This window comes from Zeugodacus cucurbitae, chromosome 6, assembly GCF_028554725.1.
Source record: "Zeugodacus cucurbitae isolate PBARC_wt_2022May chromosome 6, idZeuCucr1.2, whole genome shotgun sequence".
Classification (NCBI taxonomy): Eukaryota; Metazoa; Arthropoda; class Insecta; order Diptera; family Tephritidae; genus Zeugodacus; species Zeugodacus cucurbitae.
Window position 1 is genome coordinate 71,568,785 of NC_071671.1, and position 19,433 is coordinate 71,588,217.

General features: G+C 38.3%; 1 protein-coding gene across 4 annotated transcripts in view; it reads left to right on the top strand.

Annotated features, from left to right (window-relative positions):
• The window catches only part of LOC105221312 (hypothetical protein), a 134,646-nt gene that overhangs the window by 36,193 nt on the left and 79,020 nt on the right, over positions 1 to 19,433 (top strand). For all 4 annotated transcript variants that reach the window (XM_054233209.1, XM_011198170.3, XM_054233210.1 and 1 more), the window contains exon 3: positions 4,203 to 4,245. The gene's annotated coding sequence lies outside the window, so the exon portion shown is untranslated. The remainder of the gene's footprint in view (positions 1 to 4,202; positions 4,246 to 19,433) is intronic.

The window sequence follows — 19,433 nt, forward strand, 5'->3', positions numbered from 1 at the left end:
AGGATTCTCTTCCTATCAAATGATGCATTACAACACTGTTTACATAAATATAGATAAACAAAGGGCATCTTTGCTCAAGTCTAGTTGCTTTTTGTGTGATCTTGCGAGCTTCGCCCATCACTCACAGCCTTCATGTGTCGGAATCTCTGCCTTCAAAGCTTCAATGAAAGTGAATGAGTGAGTGCGGCACTTCGGCTCAAAGAGGAGCTAATATTATGACAGCAGAAGGCGGCGTGCGCAAAAAGCGAAATTTCGTTGGGAAAAAGGTGGCGAAACTGAAATGAACGGAAGTGCGAAAGTCAACACTACAGCAAAGTGTACAGTGGATTGTAGCTGTTTAGAAAAAGTGGCGGCAGAGGAAAGCGAAAAAACGTCAAATTCTGTGCTTTGCTCAGAGCAGTGGCACAGCAAAGCAAACCGAACTAATTTCAAATGAAATCAAATGGAGATGAAGAAGCGTCGAAGCGGTCGAAGAAGAGGAAGAAACACTGGCGGCAGTAGAAAGCAAAATCACTACTGCATTAGCACCGTTATGAGTGCATGGCCGCTTGCTGAGCGCTGCCAAGGCGGCAACTGACTGGTGATAAACCAACTCACTGGCCTCAATATGACGCAGCCAACAAAGAGTAGCAATGGCAGTGCAGCCACTTTGTAGCGGCATCTATTGCTTGCAACATATGGGTGCATGCACCAGTGGGTATGTGCCAATATGCTGCTGCGCTGCAATATTGTTATGATTGTTGCTGTTGTTGTTGGCATGCCAGCGAGTCTTGGCGCTTTTATTGTGGAGCGCATTCCACTGACTTATTGCTCTCTGCTCGCCGATTTCTATTGTTGCACAGTCGAAGTTGCCGCGGAAAATGAGGTTATTAGCAACAAGGTCGATGCGCGGCGCAGCCAACGCTGCTTTCTGCAGAAATTAGAAACCAAATAAAGACGCAATAACAACAGCGCAATGAAAGTAGTTGCAGCAAATGTGGCGCTTGAGCACTTTCCACGCCACACGCCCCTCTCGCACCACGCGCCTCACTAGTTTGTTTATATGTATCTGCTCAAACTCAACGCATCCCAATACAAATTTGCTTTATGAGCGATACAAAGCAATAAGACTGACCGCCCGAGTGAAAGGAATGCAATTGCAGCCATTTGCTGCTCACTCTGCTGCATAAACTGTACAATAATATCGCCACAAAGGGATGTGCAGCAAAATGGAAATGTGCCAGGCGAAATATGAGAAATAATATTTGTATGCGCTTGCAACTCGTTTTATGCTCATTCACTTGCTTTGTAGCGCCCTCATAATTAAGGAGCCAAATCTTGCTATCTAATTAAAATAACTAATAACTAAATGGAAGACTTGCTTTAGTGAAGCTCAAGCGAATGCAGGTCAAATATAATGAGAATATATTATGTTTACTTTTTGATAAGAGAAATAGTTCAGCTCCTTATCCGTTTGTGTGTGTGTGAATGTTGGGAGTGCGTGTGCTTCATTTATGGGTCAAAGAGCGTGCTATAAATATGATATTGAGCGCATCATGGTGAAGAATACATTTGAATGGTGAACTGCATACCGACCTACTAAAGAAATCAGGATTGCGTATAAACTTTGTTATTTTAGACAAATTAATGATCAAAATTATTTTTTTATTATATTATATAATAAAAGAACGCCAACACTTCTGAAGTATAGATTAAAGTTCAATTTCATTTAGACATACAAGCATATAACACAGGTTTTCATATTTTTTTAGAGTATTTCGTGTGTCAAAAATGTTCTGCCATATTTCATTAGTCTTTCAGAGTGAGAGGGGAGGGGGTATGTCCCAAAAATTTTGAATCAATAATATTCAATATTTCCATGCTAATTGCCTTGTATACTTTGTAGCACTTCCGACTTATTTTCACATATTTTTTTTCGGTGCAATGTGAGTTTTCACTTTTCATTTTTGCGAAATGTTCGTTTGCATTCCAAATAAAAGTTGCCACTGGAATTCTTGCACCAACGCTGTTGTTATGTACAGTTGTTGTTGTTACTCGATTCAATATTTGCCGTTGGCATGCATGAATGCTGGTGTGGTGTTGCTGGTGTTGCATGCAACATGCAAATATTTGGCTCATCGTTACTTCCATTTGCAGCAACAATTCAATTGCTGAGCTGACTATTTACCTTGATGGACTAAAAATAGCAGGCAACAACAACAACAATGAGAAATAAATGCAGACAGCATAAGATAGTGCTTGACATGTTTGCTTATACTATATAGATATAGTTATATGTGGCTTGATAGATATCGGTTTTGCGCTATTCATTCTTCAATTCACTCGATATTTTGGCATGAGTTCGAGTATTTCGTTCGTCGTTAATCTTACTTCGGCGCGCTTTTGCACGACCGACTCAACAACAATAAGTTCAATCAAAAGTCGCATTGCAATTGACAACAATGAGTCTTATTGACACGGCTGTAATTCAAGGTCCCGCTGCTTGATTTTGAAGTTTTGCCAATCGGTTTTTGTTTTCTTCAATTTTTTCATTTTTTCTTTTTCTTTTTAAATGCTTTGATTCGTATTTAATTGGCACTTAAAGTTATGTTGAGTTAACGGTAAACTGCTGCCGATAACACAAAGTCAATCAGCTGTGAATGGTGGAAAAAAATTGTGTAAAATATAATTACCATAAAATTGCGATGTTTATTCAAAACGTTACAGTTATTTCTTAATTAAAACATTATTAAACATTTTGACATTATCATTGACCAGAGCAAAATATCAATGAATGGTTAGTGTTTAACAATTTTTGAGACAAATTTTGCTTATGAATACCCAGTAGAGTAGTAAATCACATTTACCGCGAGAAGGGGTGCAGAAAGATTGGATATGATCATATGCCATGTAATGTTGTCTCAATGCCTATAGGAATGACATTTAAGCCTCAAGGCCCTTTAATAACCAAGTTAATAAAGAGACCCCAAATTGACTCACTGCGACACTTTTAGTAGTTAATTCCAAAAAAAATTAATAAATTAGCAAGTAGCACTAACAATGAGGTGCTGTATAAATTGAAGAATGAAGAAGAAAATGCTTCAATCATACAGGAACTACTCTGAAGCGTTTAGTATTAGCGGATATATTGTTAAGTGAGTGCTTACTCGCTTTCAATGCATTGCACAAGTATGTATTTAGCCAATGCATTATCGTATAAATATAGATATATATGTAGGTATTTAAATAAATTGCTGTACTTCCTCCTTTTCCTCCTCTTCTAAGTTTGTGTGTGATGGAATTGGGCTCGCATTCAATTATAATAGTTTCAACTTCACTGCATCCCTCTGCACATAGTATTTCTATGTGCTTCTATGTACTCAACTATTTACATATAGAAAGAGGTGTATGTTGAGTTATATCCGCGTGTAGGCAGACAAATTGCAGTGGCAACAATTTCGTGTAGGTTGTTATTTATTTCAGCACTGTCGGGTTTCTATCATTGCTGTTGTTGTTAGGTTCTGGTTTATTTAACCATATGTACTCGTACGCTCGTAGCTTAAACGCGTCAGTGGTTGCCCGCATTTTCTGTTTTTGTTGTGTTCTCGATAAAATCAACATATTTACTCAGCTATCAACTGATTCACGCTTAGTGTTTGGCATTTCAATAAATGTTGGCATTTTAATGTGTTTGCGCGTGTGTGTGTGTTAGATATTTGAAATAAGGTCAGTGATCACTTCGGTAAGCACCAATTGTGTATCTGTTGGCAATTGTTGTTATATTGCGTCCCTTTCCCCTAGCTTAAGCCGCAGATGTGCCTTCACTGATGGCCGAATTAGTTTGTGCATCCATTAATTGATTGTAAATTTAGGTATTTCAACGTTTTTAAACTGTTTTCTAAAATTACTTCATTTAAATTATCACAGCTACATATGTTCTATCAGATTTTAATTTGTCTTAATGGTAATTGGATAGCTCAGATTACTTATCGATTTGCCGCAGTTGGTTTACATTCTTAGGACAGTTCAAATACATATGTGTTGTGATCACTGAAATATTCTTAAAGTGTTATTTTGAATATTTGAAATCGTCTTCAGCTTAAGTCGTCTCCTCAGTACTTCATATAAACTTATATTATTGAAACGATCTTTAAATTTTATGTGTTTGTTATTTTCTTTTTAACTTTTATAACAACATTTTCTTCCATTTTTTATATTTATAGGCCATCTCCAGATCAACAACAAGTCGCCAGTCTTGAGCAAAAGGTTCGTACGAAAATGTGAATGAAATATAAAAGTATAAATGAAATTAAAATGTTTTATCTTATTAAAACTCTAAACTAAACATATTAAATTAATGAATTTAAAACGAAAAATGAAAACGGAATGATTAGAAATTTCTCTCTGTTACAATTCTCATTAATGAGTCGGTTAGTTTTTATGGCATTTTTGTTATTTTTATGTATGCAGAGGCAGAACACCCTGTGGGAAATTCCTTAATAAATATTTTATGCTAGAATTCACAAAAATATCAGAACAAGAGAGCACCGAATTTTATCAGCAGAAAAAATGCAAATGTTAATTAAAATATGCTTCTGTATACTTGAAGATCACTTAAAATTATTTTTTAAATTCATACATAAACATACCTTTTTCCTTGCCATCTATTTCCGCCTGGGTGCTCGAATATTCCACAACCAAATTAGCAATTTGACTTGGAGTAAATAAACATGGATTTAGCAATAAAAGCAACTGAATCAACAATAAATTAGGAAGCAACAGTAATAAAAATCCGCGAAAAAGCAACTAACGGTTTTGGCATGTGGACCCCATCTCAGATTTTACCAAGCGATCGCGGGCACTCTCCAATAATGTTGTGTCTTCTTTTTGTAGAGACGCTATATTACTTTGCTAAAATTTGCGTCACCTTCACTTTGTTGTTGTGGCTAATCGCACGATTGTCGGGCAGTCGCCTCCGGTGTTGTTGTGTATGCGGCGGCTTAAGTCCACAGTCTTTATGGTAAACAGACCTAATTTCTTTCGCACACACTCACATACTATTAACTATAGATAGAGATTCACATGTACATATATACAAGTCGCTTTATGCAAATGAGCGCCAAAAATTAGAACAACTTGTTGAGGAGGTATCAAATAAATGTTGGAATTGTTGTGTGACTGTGGGAGTGAGCAAGCGAAATGCTTGAAAGAGAAATGCGCTTGATGAACTCAATATTATTTTTTATATTACTTGATGAATTCACTTGTTGTGATCTGATAGCTTTGGGCTTAGAAAAATAAAAAACAAGTGAAAGTGCTGTCTATTTAGTGTGAGCATATTTATGTTGGAATGGTTGGGATTTGGTGGCAGGAAAGTTTTTATTATGATTATTTTGAATTAAATGTATTGGTTCGATCACTCCTTCATTCTAATGCTTTTATGTTCCTCAATGGTCAATTATGAAATCACAGGTGGCAACCCTACAGTGTCACCTTATCTTCAATTGCATTTAGTCTTGATAATAAAAGACCTGTTAAAAAGCCAAGCCCCACAGAAGCGTCTCATTTCACACCAAGTACAATGTACTTATGTGTAAGTATATACAGTACATGCTGCACGGATCTTCAAACCGATGAAAGTGATTTTTCATATAGACATCTTGTTTCAAGCAAAATGGAGAGTTAAATGAGTAATATTAAATTAAATTACGAAATTATTACCGCTAATGGCTGTGGAAAGTAAAAGTGAAACGCTCGCATTCAAGCACGAAACGAGTGCGTAGTACATGATCATGAAGTTGAAAACATTTTTTTTTCTTGAAATACAAATACTAAAGTACGTGAAATGCTTACAAAATACTACAACAAAAACAAACAAAAAACCATGAATGAACTAATTGACACATGTAAGAAATGTAAACTGTAAATTTTCGAATGAAAATGCTGAGAATACTTGTGTAGTGACAACAACAACAACTATCAGTGTGGCAAATGCTTATTTCACCAATTAAAGTGCAGCGCTGAGTTTTTTGTTGAAGATCTTAATTGTTATTGCCATTTGCAGTAAAAGTTTGTGTCACATGTCGCGTGTATGTGTGTTTGGCCAATACAATCACATGAAAATGTGAATATATTGCAAAATGATCGCTGTCTCTGCGTTTTGCTCGTTTTTTCTTGCATCGTGTTTAAATTTTTATAAGGCCTGAGGCGTCATGCGCACATAAAACAGTCATAAACCGTTAACTGTATGCCTACCAAAAACGTTAATATGTTAATTTTTCTGAAAAAGTCTCATGAGAGAAAAAAGTTATAAAGGAAAAAATGTCATGAGAGAAAAAAAACAATACTGAGCCATAAATTTAGTTGGAAAATACTAGTCAATTTACAATGTAAAAGTTATTTTATATTATATCCCATGATAAAAAAAAAAAAAATACGGAAACAATTAGGAAATTAAAATCAATTTGAAAACGCCATGGCACTATTAAAACATATCATTTGACGCATAATTTTTTTGTCATATCTAAATTAATTTGTCATACAGAAAATCAGAAAATAATATATCGAGCTTCTAACTTGTTCTTAATGAAATATTATAATAATTAATTATGATATTTTAATTTATAGCCCCGCCACCGTAGAAGCAAAATACACACTAATTCTAGTCTGTGTTTGCTGTTTCTCATATATATATTGTATGTATTCAAATAAAAATACCAATTGTTTCCTTAACCTCACTTTTTTTTACCAAAATGAGCGAAATGCAAGAATCAGCAATTCTATAAATAAATATCAGCTCCCACTTGTCTTGTCACTAATTTAAACAAACAGTTGCCAATTCGGCGCTAACAGGTGCCTGAGCGGCGAGGAAAGCAAAATCGAAGAGAAGTGGCTGCAAAACTTGAATTCTGCGCAAAACAACATGACTTTCTAATATTTCTTCTCAGATTGAGGCGAAACTTTCTAAGACAACAATAAATAGATAACAGAGCACGCTTGGCCGCCGCTCAAACACACGCACACTTACCGTTTGACACGTCTGTCGTTGGTCCGTTAAGCGCATCATTTGCAACCGTTTGCTGCCGTTGACAGAACACAAAAGGCCAAAACCACTCAAACAACACAGAAAGCAGGGGGTTGATGGGGAATTTTGCGAAAAACACCAAATCGTCGAGTGGTGTGTGTTAAACCCTGTCGCAATGCGGCAGTCACTTTGAGTTTGTGACTGTGCCGATTACCGCCTCCACAGGCAACCCCTCACCCGCCACACCACACCACCATCACTCACTCAACGCTCGGCTGTTGCTTATTTCGCTTGCTCTTGCCCACGCACTCGAAAATCTCTGCAGCGCACAAAGTTACGCGCAGCCTCCGCCATGCCTCACCTCAGCCACTACAACGCAGAGCGCGCTCAACACTATCGTTAGTCGTACTCGTGTCGATTCCCCGGTCCATAAATAAACTTAATTCTAGCGCGTATTCAACTAAATCAGCACAATATCAGCGTAATATCGCATTATGCAGCGCAATAAATTAACGCGCAGGCGCGTGGGTCGCATTGCCGCGCACAAAGCCACACTGAGCCAGCCTTAACGCATACTCTGCAGAGAGTGTGTGTGTGCGTGTGTCTGTGCGCTCAGATAAATATCGGTGTGCGCTGTGTTGGACACCAGAACGTACGCCAAACGTCAGCGCATATTTAAGCCAAAGTCAAAGGCTCAACCAGCGACCGACCGGCTATTACTCGTATTGCACGAGACCAAAACAACAATAACAACAAACAGGTAACTTTATAGTGCTGTTGGGTGTATTGTGGTGAAATAATGATGCTCTGAGATTGATGGCAACGCATTTATAAGGAAAATACTGTGACAAATCCCCTCCCCACTTGAATTTATGGGATACAGAGTTGTGTTTAGAATGCGAGTTCAAATGAAACTGGTTCGGATTTGTTTACCTTAAAGGCGATTATTGTGGATTGCTGTTTGAATTTTATATTTTTCACTAAAGACTTTAAGTTAGTTTCCAGCCTGGCTTTAGTTACTAAATATTTATTCTAATCGAGAGAACAGTTTTCAGTACTGAAGGAAAGCTTTTCTCTACGGTAAATCCTTCTAAATTGTTGACAAATGGCAACCCTGTTCAAAAACAGTTTACCGGAAGAAACTGTTCAGAATTGATGTGCAGTTGATTAAACAAGATATTCGTAAATATTGTATTATCCCTTTTAAGGGACGCTGAGTCCAATCCTCTTAGTACTTTTGAACTACCTCTCTTCTAGGAGAAATCCACATCAACCGTTTATCTAGTTGCCCCACAGCCTGCAGATAATGCAATTATATTGGCAATCAAACAACCTATTTAAGCATTTTAAGCTTAAATCCACTTACCTTTTCCAGCTAATTAATATTTTCAAATTTGTTTTGAGTTTTTCTGTTTCAATTATGTCCGCCAAGTGTTGCATAATAAGCGTAGACAGACAGACATTAGTTAACAATTGTTGCTGCATTTCCTTCATTCATTAAGCCAAATTATCAAACCATATTTGCATTTGGTTATCTAATTGTTTCCCAGCAAACGTTTCCTGAAAACGGTATCGACCGACATAAATTGCACCGCAACAACAACAACAACTACAACATAAATCAATGTTATTTATGCGGTGAACCGTGACGTATGATCAATGTGAAACTGATGCCCCACATATGCCACACCAACACACACAGACACACATGCACGCATACAAAGGCGATTGCTGGCAACAATCATGCGCGCTAACAGACCAATTTGAAGTGTAAATCTGCAAGCGCATCTAAGCCAACGAAAATGTGTAATTAATTACATTAATTACGCCGCTGCTGCTGCCTCGGCTTATGCTTTGCGTTTAGGTTTCGCCGTTATTTATTGCATACAAATATGTCTGTCTGTATGTCAGAGTATGAGAGGCGAAGATAACGAAAGACAGTGTTTGTTATTCAACATCTAACTGGACGCTGATTGCAGCTTATTTATTACTGTTGTTTGTTGTTGTTGTTGTTGTGTTAAATATTTTTCATAAGCAATAACAATGGAAATGTTGGCGCTTTCCGTTGCGCTCGATGACGTCTCGCGATAAGTGAATGACAGCTGTGACAGCGCAGCTCCAGCCTCGTCGCCACTAACGGCTACCCGACCGCCTCACCCGCTGACACCGTAATCACTGGCGCTGCCACCACTGTCACTGCCACACTGATTGCCGTTGCGAAATCAAAAGCAAATCCCCACTGTTTGCCCGACAGTTTTCAGTTTTGTGTTTTTCTTATATTTTTTGCAATTTTGTTTGCTTCTGCGTCTGAGCTGAGTTTTCAGCTGTTATAACGTGATAATTGAATCGTTTAATTACTACGCTGCCTAATGTGTTCAAACTACAGATAATATGCCTGAGAGATACCAAATTAATGTTTGAGGTGTGTTCAAAAAATAACGGGAATTTTTGTTTTTTGAAAAAAAAAAAAAAAATTATAAAATTCTACATTAATGATATTGCCTTCAAAATAGTCCCCATTCGATATACTGCACTTCTGCTAGTGCTTCTTACAATTCGCGAAACACTTCTTGATGCTTGCAAATGGAGAGAGGGTGTAAGAGGGAATAAAGTGTATTTAAGAATTTCCCACGACAGAGTCATATGCGTGGCTTCCTTCAACTATATTCTTCTTAATTACGAACTGTAGCTTTTAATGGCTGTGTCCAATCGAAGGCTAATGGTGTCCCAATAAACCGTTTGCCAATTTATGTCTTGTTAGCAGTTTTCTCAGAAGTCATTGCGTATTGATATACATGTATATGTATTGTGACATGACTCACTCTTTACTGCAAGGATTGATACCGACAAACTGAGGTAGACCCTCATAACTTGATAAAGATTTTATTGCCGACTTTTTGAATTGGTTGAACCATATTGCTAATGAACTTGGATGACTTTCAATTGTTTACTATCAGCAGTGTAGATTATACCTGATATGTTGCCGTTATTGTTTCTGGTTAAATTGCATTGGCTAAAAGGGACAAAGTACATAAAATATCGGAAATAAACTTTTAATGTGAAATTCTTGTTTTGTTCATCAGATGTTTTGATGGGATTGAAACTGTTCATCAGTATCTTCATCATCAGAACTTCATATCTGTGCGTACAGACCAATGTTGCACCATAAATATTTTCATTTTGTTAGGGTTGTTTAAAAGTGCTTAATGGGTTGGACATTAAATTTCTGTGACCACAAGGAATAACAGTTAAAACCTGTAAAAAACACACAACCGAGCTGCATTTTCGGACTCAAATATACCAAAATATATTTATAAACGATTTAATTTTTCAAACCGACCGAAATTCAAGCAGAAAATTGTATTATATACTCGTATATATGTATTTTAACAAGTAAAGAATTACTCTGACCGAAGCGAGACAGTTGAAGTTTTAAAAATGGATATTGAAATAGAAAAAAAATGCTCTCTTTGATATGAAGTGCGCTCCTTAGAGAGTATGAACCCTTAAGTTTGATTAGAATAAACTTAATGATTTAGAATCGAGATCAAGTCAATTTGTTTGATTTCCTCGAATTTTTCTTTAACCTTTTTCAAAAAGAACGTTGCACTAACATTTAACTGTACTTGATTTTATGTGTTTTTTTCATTGTTCAAAACACACACACACACACATTTGAGTCATTTGTATTCTCAGTTATTCCGCTTCACCTTCTCACTCGCATATTTAATTTCATGCTATTTGCTGGTCGGTTATTGTTGCAAGACCGCAACGCAGTGACATAACGAATTTTAGCAGAACACAGTTCTCTTCAACTTCAAATGGCTTTGTGCTTGTATTTTTGCAACTAAAAAGACATGCGTGCCTGTGTTTGCGTATAAGTCTACAGGCCAGCATATGGCAACTTCTAACGAAAGTTATTTATGCATGTCGTGTTGCAGCGGCAATAAAATGCAAAGCGCATAAAATACCAACAACAACAACAATTACAATTAAACAACAGTTCACCATGGCGTGGCACAAGAACAGCAAGCAGCACAGTGCCCCTTGCAGCAGGCCACTCTCCCCACCTGAGAGGGGCATGCGTCATCCATCGCCCGTTTGCTAATAATTTATTCTTGCACTCTGTGTTCGGCGCAAGGCAATGTTGTGGGTGTAGCGACACGAGTCGCCATGTTTGTTGCACTGGAACCAGTGCCAGAGCCCGAGCCAGAGCTCGCGCCTGCCACAACCCATTCTGCCAGCAAGCAATGTGCGGAGCAAGCAATGTGGTTAATGTGGAGAACAGCCAAACAGCTGCTCGTGCTGCTGCAAACGAAGGCAGTGAGTTGGCACAAAGGGTCAACGACTCCGCGACTATGCGACTACGCGTTGCTATTTGCTTAACAAGCAGCGACACCGGCAACCACACCAACACCAACAATCACACAACGCACTCTCTTGCAACACAGTGCCAGAAAAAGTACAAGAAAAAGCCGCAGCTGGAAGGTGTTCTTGGTCTTGCAGTGTGTATTAAATGTAGGGAAAATGCACTTTTCCTCATGAATGCTTCATGGCTTATGTGTATGTGTGTGCGTGTGTTTGTCTGTTGGAATTCGCACGTCACATAATATCTTCTATGTGTGTGTGTGTGTGTCTTCTAAGAGTTTGAATGTTCATGACCTGCATGCTAATCACATTAATTGCGAACAATTTACATATTTCCCCACCGACTACAGTTAGCAAACCGCCACTTTGGAGTTCTGTCTTATCTCAGGTATTCTTATAACACACCCACGCATGTGAACTCATACAATCAACAACAGACATGGCTGATTGTGACGTTCTCTGTGAAAGGTTGTGGTTTTGGAATACAAAGATTTTAGATGAAATCACAAACAAAAGACTTGAGCACCGAACTTGGATAAAGTTTGATCTTGACTGTCATAACGAAATGTAATCGCTACCATGATTTCATAGGCGCTTTGTAATGAGTCAGTAACCGCTTCAATTTCGGTGAACTCAACCCTTGACACACACGTGGCGTAAAAGTTATGATTACATATTTGACCTTCCGTATTTTATATGACCTTTATAGGAGATAAAAGAGGTTATATGGAGATAGTAGATCCAAATTCAATACTCAATATTATTGAGAGAGATTCTGAGGAAAGCCGATGTTATTGAAATGCTCGCGTACGGAATTCCAGTACCTCAACCTAGGTGGGAAACATTGAAGAGATGAAGTAGACATATATTATTGGAGGATCATCGAACAAGAATTGGATCTGATGATGTTCGCATCTTATTTGTTGTTGTTGTAGTAACACAAAATATTGTCCAAGTAATTTCGATTATGCAGCTCTTGGTTGGATAGCAATCCGAGTCTATTCTGATTATGTCGACCTCAATAACTATGAGACATGGAATAGTGGAAGGAGTTTTAAACAAGAACACTACTAATATTTAAAAAAAAAACTAATTTAATGAAAGCAAACAAATTTCCTTGAATTTTTTGGAAAGAAATAACATATGTAGCACAGTAGAAGCTCTTATATTAAACTTGCGATATAAGCAAATGTCATTGCTTGGGATAATAAGCTAATCCGCCCTCCAAATCCCCCTCGAATAAGCAGCAAATTGTTTGCATATCCGATTGTGGCCAGATTAACCTTGAAATAGTTTATTGTGTACTTGCTTGCTCCCAGTCATTGGCCAGCGCTGCCAATAACACTGACATTCAAATGCTGGCATTATGTCAATATGTCATAATGTCAATAATGGTTTCTGCACACCTTTGCCACTGCAAACGCGTATTTCCGTCAGCAGAGACTAAGTACAAGCGGTGCGCTTTGAGTGAGTGTGTGTGTGTATAGAAATATAATGACGTCAATACAAATGAGCGGCGAGCGTGAACCCCGTTTCTGAGGTGTCTAACTGGTTATGCCAGGTGAGCACTTAATTAGATCAGACGCAGCCCCACACCTAACTACTTCCACGCTGGTATGCTAAGTCGACTATTTCTATATATAAATAGACTAAATGATAGACACACACACACACAGAGACAGAGACAGCTAACAACAAAGGGTGCCACTGCAGCGCAAACACTCCGAAAGCAAGCACGCTCGTGCATTCGCCATAAATAATAGAAACATATTTAATTATCTGCATTAGAAGTGCCGTCGAGGGGCTGAGGGTGTCTGCAGTTAATAAAAGTAAGAATCCATTATATGAGAGTGTGAGTGTGTGTGTGTGTGTGCGCTCGTATCAAGTTTAGTGCTCTTTATTTGCTTAGAAACTTGGCAACTGCAACTGGGACTATGTGCTAAGACAATAAATAAAAGTTGAATTGCTGCAGCAATAACAACAACATGGCATAACAACAATTAACCGCAACACAACGGGCAACACAAGCCCGTAATTATCTTGCAACTAATCCGCCAACTAAGTCCGAGGCGCAGTCAGCTACTTAACTGGAATGCTGTTATTGTTGTTGTTGCATTTTTGCAGGCAAGCTCTAAGTATGCCTGCTTGCGGACGCTCAGCGTGTCTAACTGTTTCGACGCAAAAAAAAGGCAAAAGCAACAACAGCAAATCGCGAAAAAAAGTAAATAAAATAAAACTTGAAATTGTATATCAAAATGCTGCAATTCTGCTCGCGTGTGTACCTCTGTGTGTGTGTGTTTGTTTGTGTGCGCATGCTGGTGCAATCACTGATTTGTTGTTGTTATTGCAATGCCAGCATAAGTGGACAAGTTATTTGCTTTCGGAACAGCAGTGCCCGTGCCACACCGGACAAACTGCTATGAATAAATAAAATGAAAAAAATACAAAAACAAAAAAAAAAACACAAAAAACACAAAAATTAAATTAAACTTGCAACGGCTGCCACCGTAGTATCAATTACATTTTTAATTCTTGCTGCCGATTTTAAAAAACAAATATTTACAAATTTACAAAATGTTTTGTTGGCGCTCACCTACTAACCACCACTACTTGTTGTTGTTACTTTTGTTTCGTTGCAGGTTTGTGATTTACAGTTGTTTGGCACTGCTGGCCCTACAGAAACATTGACATTGCCGGTTGTTGGTATTAAATTTTGGTAATTAAACCGTTAAACATTTTTTCCTTTTTTGAGAAAAAAACAAACAAAAAACTGTTTACAATTTGGACATGTGTACTACATGCGAGTGAGCATGAAGATTGGTCCAAGCCAGTTCCATTGGAATTTGATATGCGAGTATTTATGTTCAACAATAGAATTAGGCACACAAGCATCAATTATGGCATGAAATCGTAAACTGCAATGCTTTTCGGTCTTTGAATGGGCTGAGATATTTTGAATATCGCGTATGGGCGGAAGTAGAGCAATGTCACGCCCACAAAAAGCTTTACTCGAAACTACTTAAGATGCTGTAACTCATTGACCAATTAAACCAACAAAGTTCAGACTTGGACCAGCGATCACAGTAGTGGAAGAATGTGTGATTTCAAAATTATTTCAGAGTGGGCGTGGCACGGCTTGAAATTAAAATCAGTTTGTAAACACACTGAACTATTAACGATATAATTTAATGAAAAATCTGTGTTTTTGATATGAAGCAACTCTCATCTAAAAATTATTGGTCAATAGGTCAATAAAAGCTTGCTAGTCTCCACAGATGATCATCTGCGATATATATCAAATCATATGGAGCGATCTTAACAAAATTATGTGGAAATTGATTTCTTATCCATACGGTAATTTAGTGACACAAATTGTTAGATCGGTCCAAACTAGCACTTGGTTCCACTTTTTAAAATTTAATCTTTATGTGCGCGCCTATGGATGCTCAAAATGGGAGTTTAACATTTTAATGATATTTTTTTTAGCAAATAGTTCTAAGGATTCCAAAAACTCGTTGTTATTGTTGTTTTGATTTTTTTTTATTTTTTCATATAAGAAATAATATGGAAAAGTTAAAAAAAAGCATTTTCGACAGTTTGATTTCCCTTTCAACCAATTCACCAGCCAACAACAACAACTACAAATAGTAAAAGTGAAACAACGCGAGCAGATACCTTGCCAAGATGATTTGTTTGTGTTTAATAACTGGATTGTAGTTACCAATGTATTTTTGTAGGTGTATCGGAGGGTGGTGTGCACGCGCATTGTGGCAGTCAGCTGGACGCGTTGCATGATTGTTTGTCTGCGCCGAATGAAGGTGAAGCAATCAATTTTAATGAAATCGATTTCACAGCCGAGTGCATTAATGAAAAGCACAACAACAACAAGTGAAAAAGAAACGCTAAAGCTTTTATTTCTCATTTTCTTTGGGTTTTCGGGAATGACGGAGTGTTGTTCAGCAAATGGCATGCTGAAGAAAGTGAACAAAAGCGTTCGACAACGTGGAATCGATCAAGTGCAACAACGCACAAATACATCGAGCCGAAATATATAAACAAGTGATTGAGATGGTGAATGAAAACAAAAGCAAAACATAAGCTCATTAAGTTGTTGTTGTTATTGATGTTGTTGGTGGAAAGGTGTCGGTATCATGTTTTCAGTTCGAAAACGCGATCTACCTTCAGCCACTTTTACTTTCAACACAAAACGTTGAACGTCTGCGCACGACGCCTCAGCTGCGCGGTGCTGCTCTGATTTGCGCTCTTGCGGTTGCAGCATAACGCTTCTTTTCAACTTTCATCAATGCACATTACTTCATCAAAATTTTGTGTTGCTTTCTTCTGCCGCACTTGATTGGCCTTTAGTGTGATTCAGTTAATGCTTTGTCTTGTTCGCGTTTTAGTTGCAAGTAGCAAAATGCGTATTTGTTTCGTTACTTTCATGAGAAAACATCAAAATATATGCAATGAAATGACAACAACAACAAAAATATTGAAGAAAAAGTAGCATGGCTTTTAGGAAGTATTTCCCCGTGGAAGGCATTCATCTCGTTCATCCAAGACAAGAGCAATCTTAAATGGATTGACAGTATTGAATCGACTCTGGTTGAAGTTATTCTAATTAAGTTAGTTCTAATTATGAATTGAAATCTGAAATATTCAGCAATTAAACACCTTTGCGTATCGAGTTCGCTACTTAAGTCTTTCGTTTTGCAGCACGTTGACGACTGACTACCGCTAGCAACTAAGTCATTTAAGTGCTATAGCTCTTTACAGCTACACGTGTCAAGTGCACACAAGTATAAATATGTAGCTACAGTAATTAAAGTGGCTAATTAAAAATGAATAAAGATAAGCGCAACGCATAAGCAGACCAACGAACAGTAAATATTTACCAGCTTCAAGCGCTAAGCACCAGCGATACAAGCGCGCTCGGTGAAATAAACAAACACACACACTTTCGTTTGAAAACGTGCTGAGTGTGGGTTTTGGCGCGTTGACAAGCGCCTGCCCGCCTTTTCGACTTTCAAATTTGGCACTGCCGACCGCGCGTTATCGATTTCATTGCCATTGTGACGGCGCGCGGTGCCCGGCGCTGGGCACGCACACAAAATTTTCGCACATTTTCACCAAAAGTCCAAACGTGAAGTGAAGTATGTGCAGTCGGTAAATGTTCGTTCTTAATATGGTTCTGGCACTCACTTCTAAGTGTGTGTGTGGCGCTGAGTATTCAAGTGTGCGAGAGCGTTACTTAAGATTCCACACACGTCGGCACATTTGACCCAGTTGTGCGAAAAGACACTCGTGTTGTTGTTGTTGCTTCGCTGGTGGCTTGTTTTAAGTTTGTTTATTTTGAAGATTTGTGTGCGGTGTGATTAATTGCTGGCAAGCAGGTCAGACGCTTATCCAAATTCAATGTAAATGCCAACAAAAAAGCAGATTCTTAAGAATATCAGATTTAAATAACACAGTTTTACTTCAAACAAATCAAAGGAAGACAAACCAAAATACAAAACGTAAATGTCGATTATGTTTCCAAAACACTTTTTTTACAATTTAATCCGCGGCAAACAAGCTACTCACAGCATCTTAACTAAAAACCAAAAAATAAATTAAAAAAAAATCTGAATGAGCCGCTTCTGCCAACCACACGACCTTCCGCTTAAAACGCAAATCACGGATAAATATCAAAGCAATAGCGTAGAGTCAACTCAGTCACCAGCGATATACCCGCAGCTTTTGTTGCGCCGCAGTTAATGCGCGGCATCAAAGCGATAAATTAGCCGCTCCACCGAATTGACAAACAAGTAGCGGCCTCTGTTTGTATCTGTGTCAGTGGGTAAATGCATGGATCTAGTGGCAGCGCGAATGCAAAATGTCAAGACACTCTTGGGTAAGCGCATGTGTCAGAGGCGCTGTCATGTGGTTAAAACCGTTAGGTTCTCACTGCAGCGACTGCTACAATATTTGTGTTTACACATTCTGCTTGCATTTAACTCCTCTTTTTTTTAGTATGCAATCGACAGTTAATAAAATATAACGGTTACAATAGTGGCATCACTGTTTGCTTTGGTGTATGTGTGTGTTGTATGGTCGAAGAAGACGTCTAATATTACAATTTTGAAAGTAAAAAAAAATCAACAAAGTTGTGGAGACACCACTATGTTATCTCTTTGAAAAATTAACCAAGTTGTGATTTGCGTTTCTATTTCCTTAATGGGAAGGCTATAGTTCAGTGTTTGATCTCAAATTGTACTCATGTCCCTACAATCATCCGCTTCTGAGTAGGACCAGTTTTCTTATGAGGCTTTTTTCTCTTTTGGAGTCTATCAGTAACCACAAAATCTGTTCAGAACACCATAAAGTACTATATATAAATTGGGAAGTGGGTCCGGATTTTTCTTAGAGAAACAAGAAAGTTTTTGTTTCAATATGAAATCAGAGCAAGGCATCCCTTTTATACCAGTTGAAACCATAAACAGCCAATCATCCAGTAGCCTCTTAGAGAATCAAAAGAAGTAATGAAACAGTACAGTAAGCCAATAAATATTTCTTATGAGTGCCTTTAACATCGATCTGTAAACCCACAGCACTAGTTGCAGGGTCGAAGGCTACCCTGTTTCGACTGCCACCAACAAATGCCAATAATCCAAATACCAAAGCAAGCAAAAGATTCAAAGGAAAAGTCAAAAGCATGAACGACTTTAGATGTTGCTGCCTCCTTGACATACTATAAATCAATAATTTGAGTAGCTGCTGCCTTTTTTGCAACTGCCGACATGCAATCGTTGGTGGCTGCTGTGGCAGCTGTGGTGGCATGCATTACTGAAGAATTTTCTGCACTCTTGCAGACTTCTAGATCACTTTGAGTGCTTGTTGCATGCAACAGCAGCATGCCGCCAGTGCTAATGGTGGCCATTGTTATCCTCCGCGCTGCTGTGTGCCTGTTGTTGCTGTTGGCATGCCATGCAATAATTGCAAACACGTGTTGAGCAAACTTCGGTGCCACCCGCAACAGCCAAGTCGCTGTTACTTGTAGTGTTGGGGGAGGGGGTGCTACTGCTGCTGGCCAGCGAATTGCCCTCATTGTGCAGTGTTGCAGCATTGGGTTACTTGAGCTACACTTATTGCCATTGTTATTGTTATTGCTATAATTGCTGCTAATCTCTATTGTACGTGTGTTTATTGTTGTTCTTACCTTTTTCCACGGCAACCAACACAATTTTCCAGTTCAGTGCAGCGCACTCCGCTTCTACGCCACCCGTGTGCATGTCAACTCTCAGTTGAACACTTGCGCGGCGAATTCGCGTTTGCCGTCCATGAGAGCGAAAACGCTTGCCACCGGGGAACAGGGGAAACAAGGGAACAAGGGAGAGGCAAAAGCCACATTTTCTATTTATTTACTCGCTTATTTATTTATGGTTGTTTCATAATTTGCTTTTCTTTTATTACGACGCTTGCTTTGTTGTGTGTCTTTGTTGTTGTTGTGTAAGCGGCAGCTAATTTGGAGTGCATTGACAATAAAGCGTGGCAAGCCAGCCTTGGTGTGTGTTGTTTTCAACTCAATTCCTCTAATTGTTTACATTTCTGTGCGCTTTTCCTCGAAGATAAATGGCCCACAAGCGTTGTTGTTGTTGTTGCTGTTTGCTGTATGGTTGCACGCTATATCGTTGGCGCTTGTTTGTAGTTGTTGTAATGTTGCAATTTAATTACTTTATAATGTGTTGTTCGCCACATAAACGCTCGTTGGCTCTAAATTAAAAGCGCTTTATGTGCAACAGACAAAAGAGTTGAGCAACGAACTCCAATGCACGATTGAAGATTTGAAGATTTGCTGCGAAAGAAATAGTAAAATTGTAGTCGGGTACTTCCACTAAAAGTGTTTTCATATAAATAAGTAATTGAAGTTGTGAAGACCTTGGTGTGTGCCTATTGAATATTGGATAAAACTCTGAGGGTTTAATAAGGGTTTGGGTGAAGAGCTGATACCGATTCTGATTATTTTTTGACTGGTTCTAAAGAAGTTTTTAATGAAGAAAATTTAAGGCTGGCTTAATAAGGT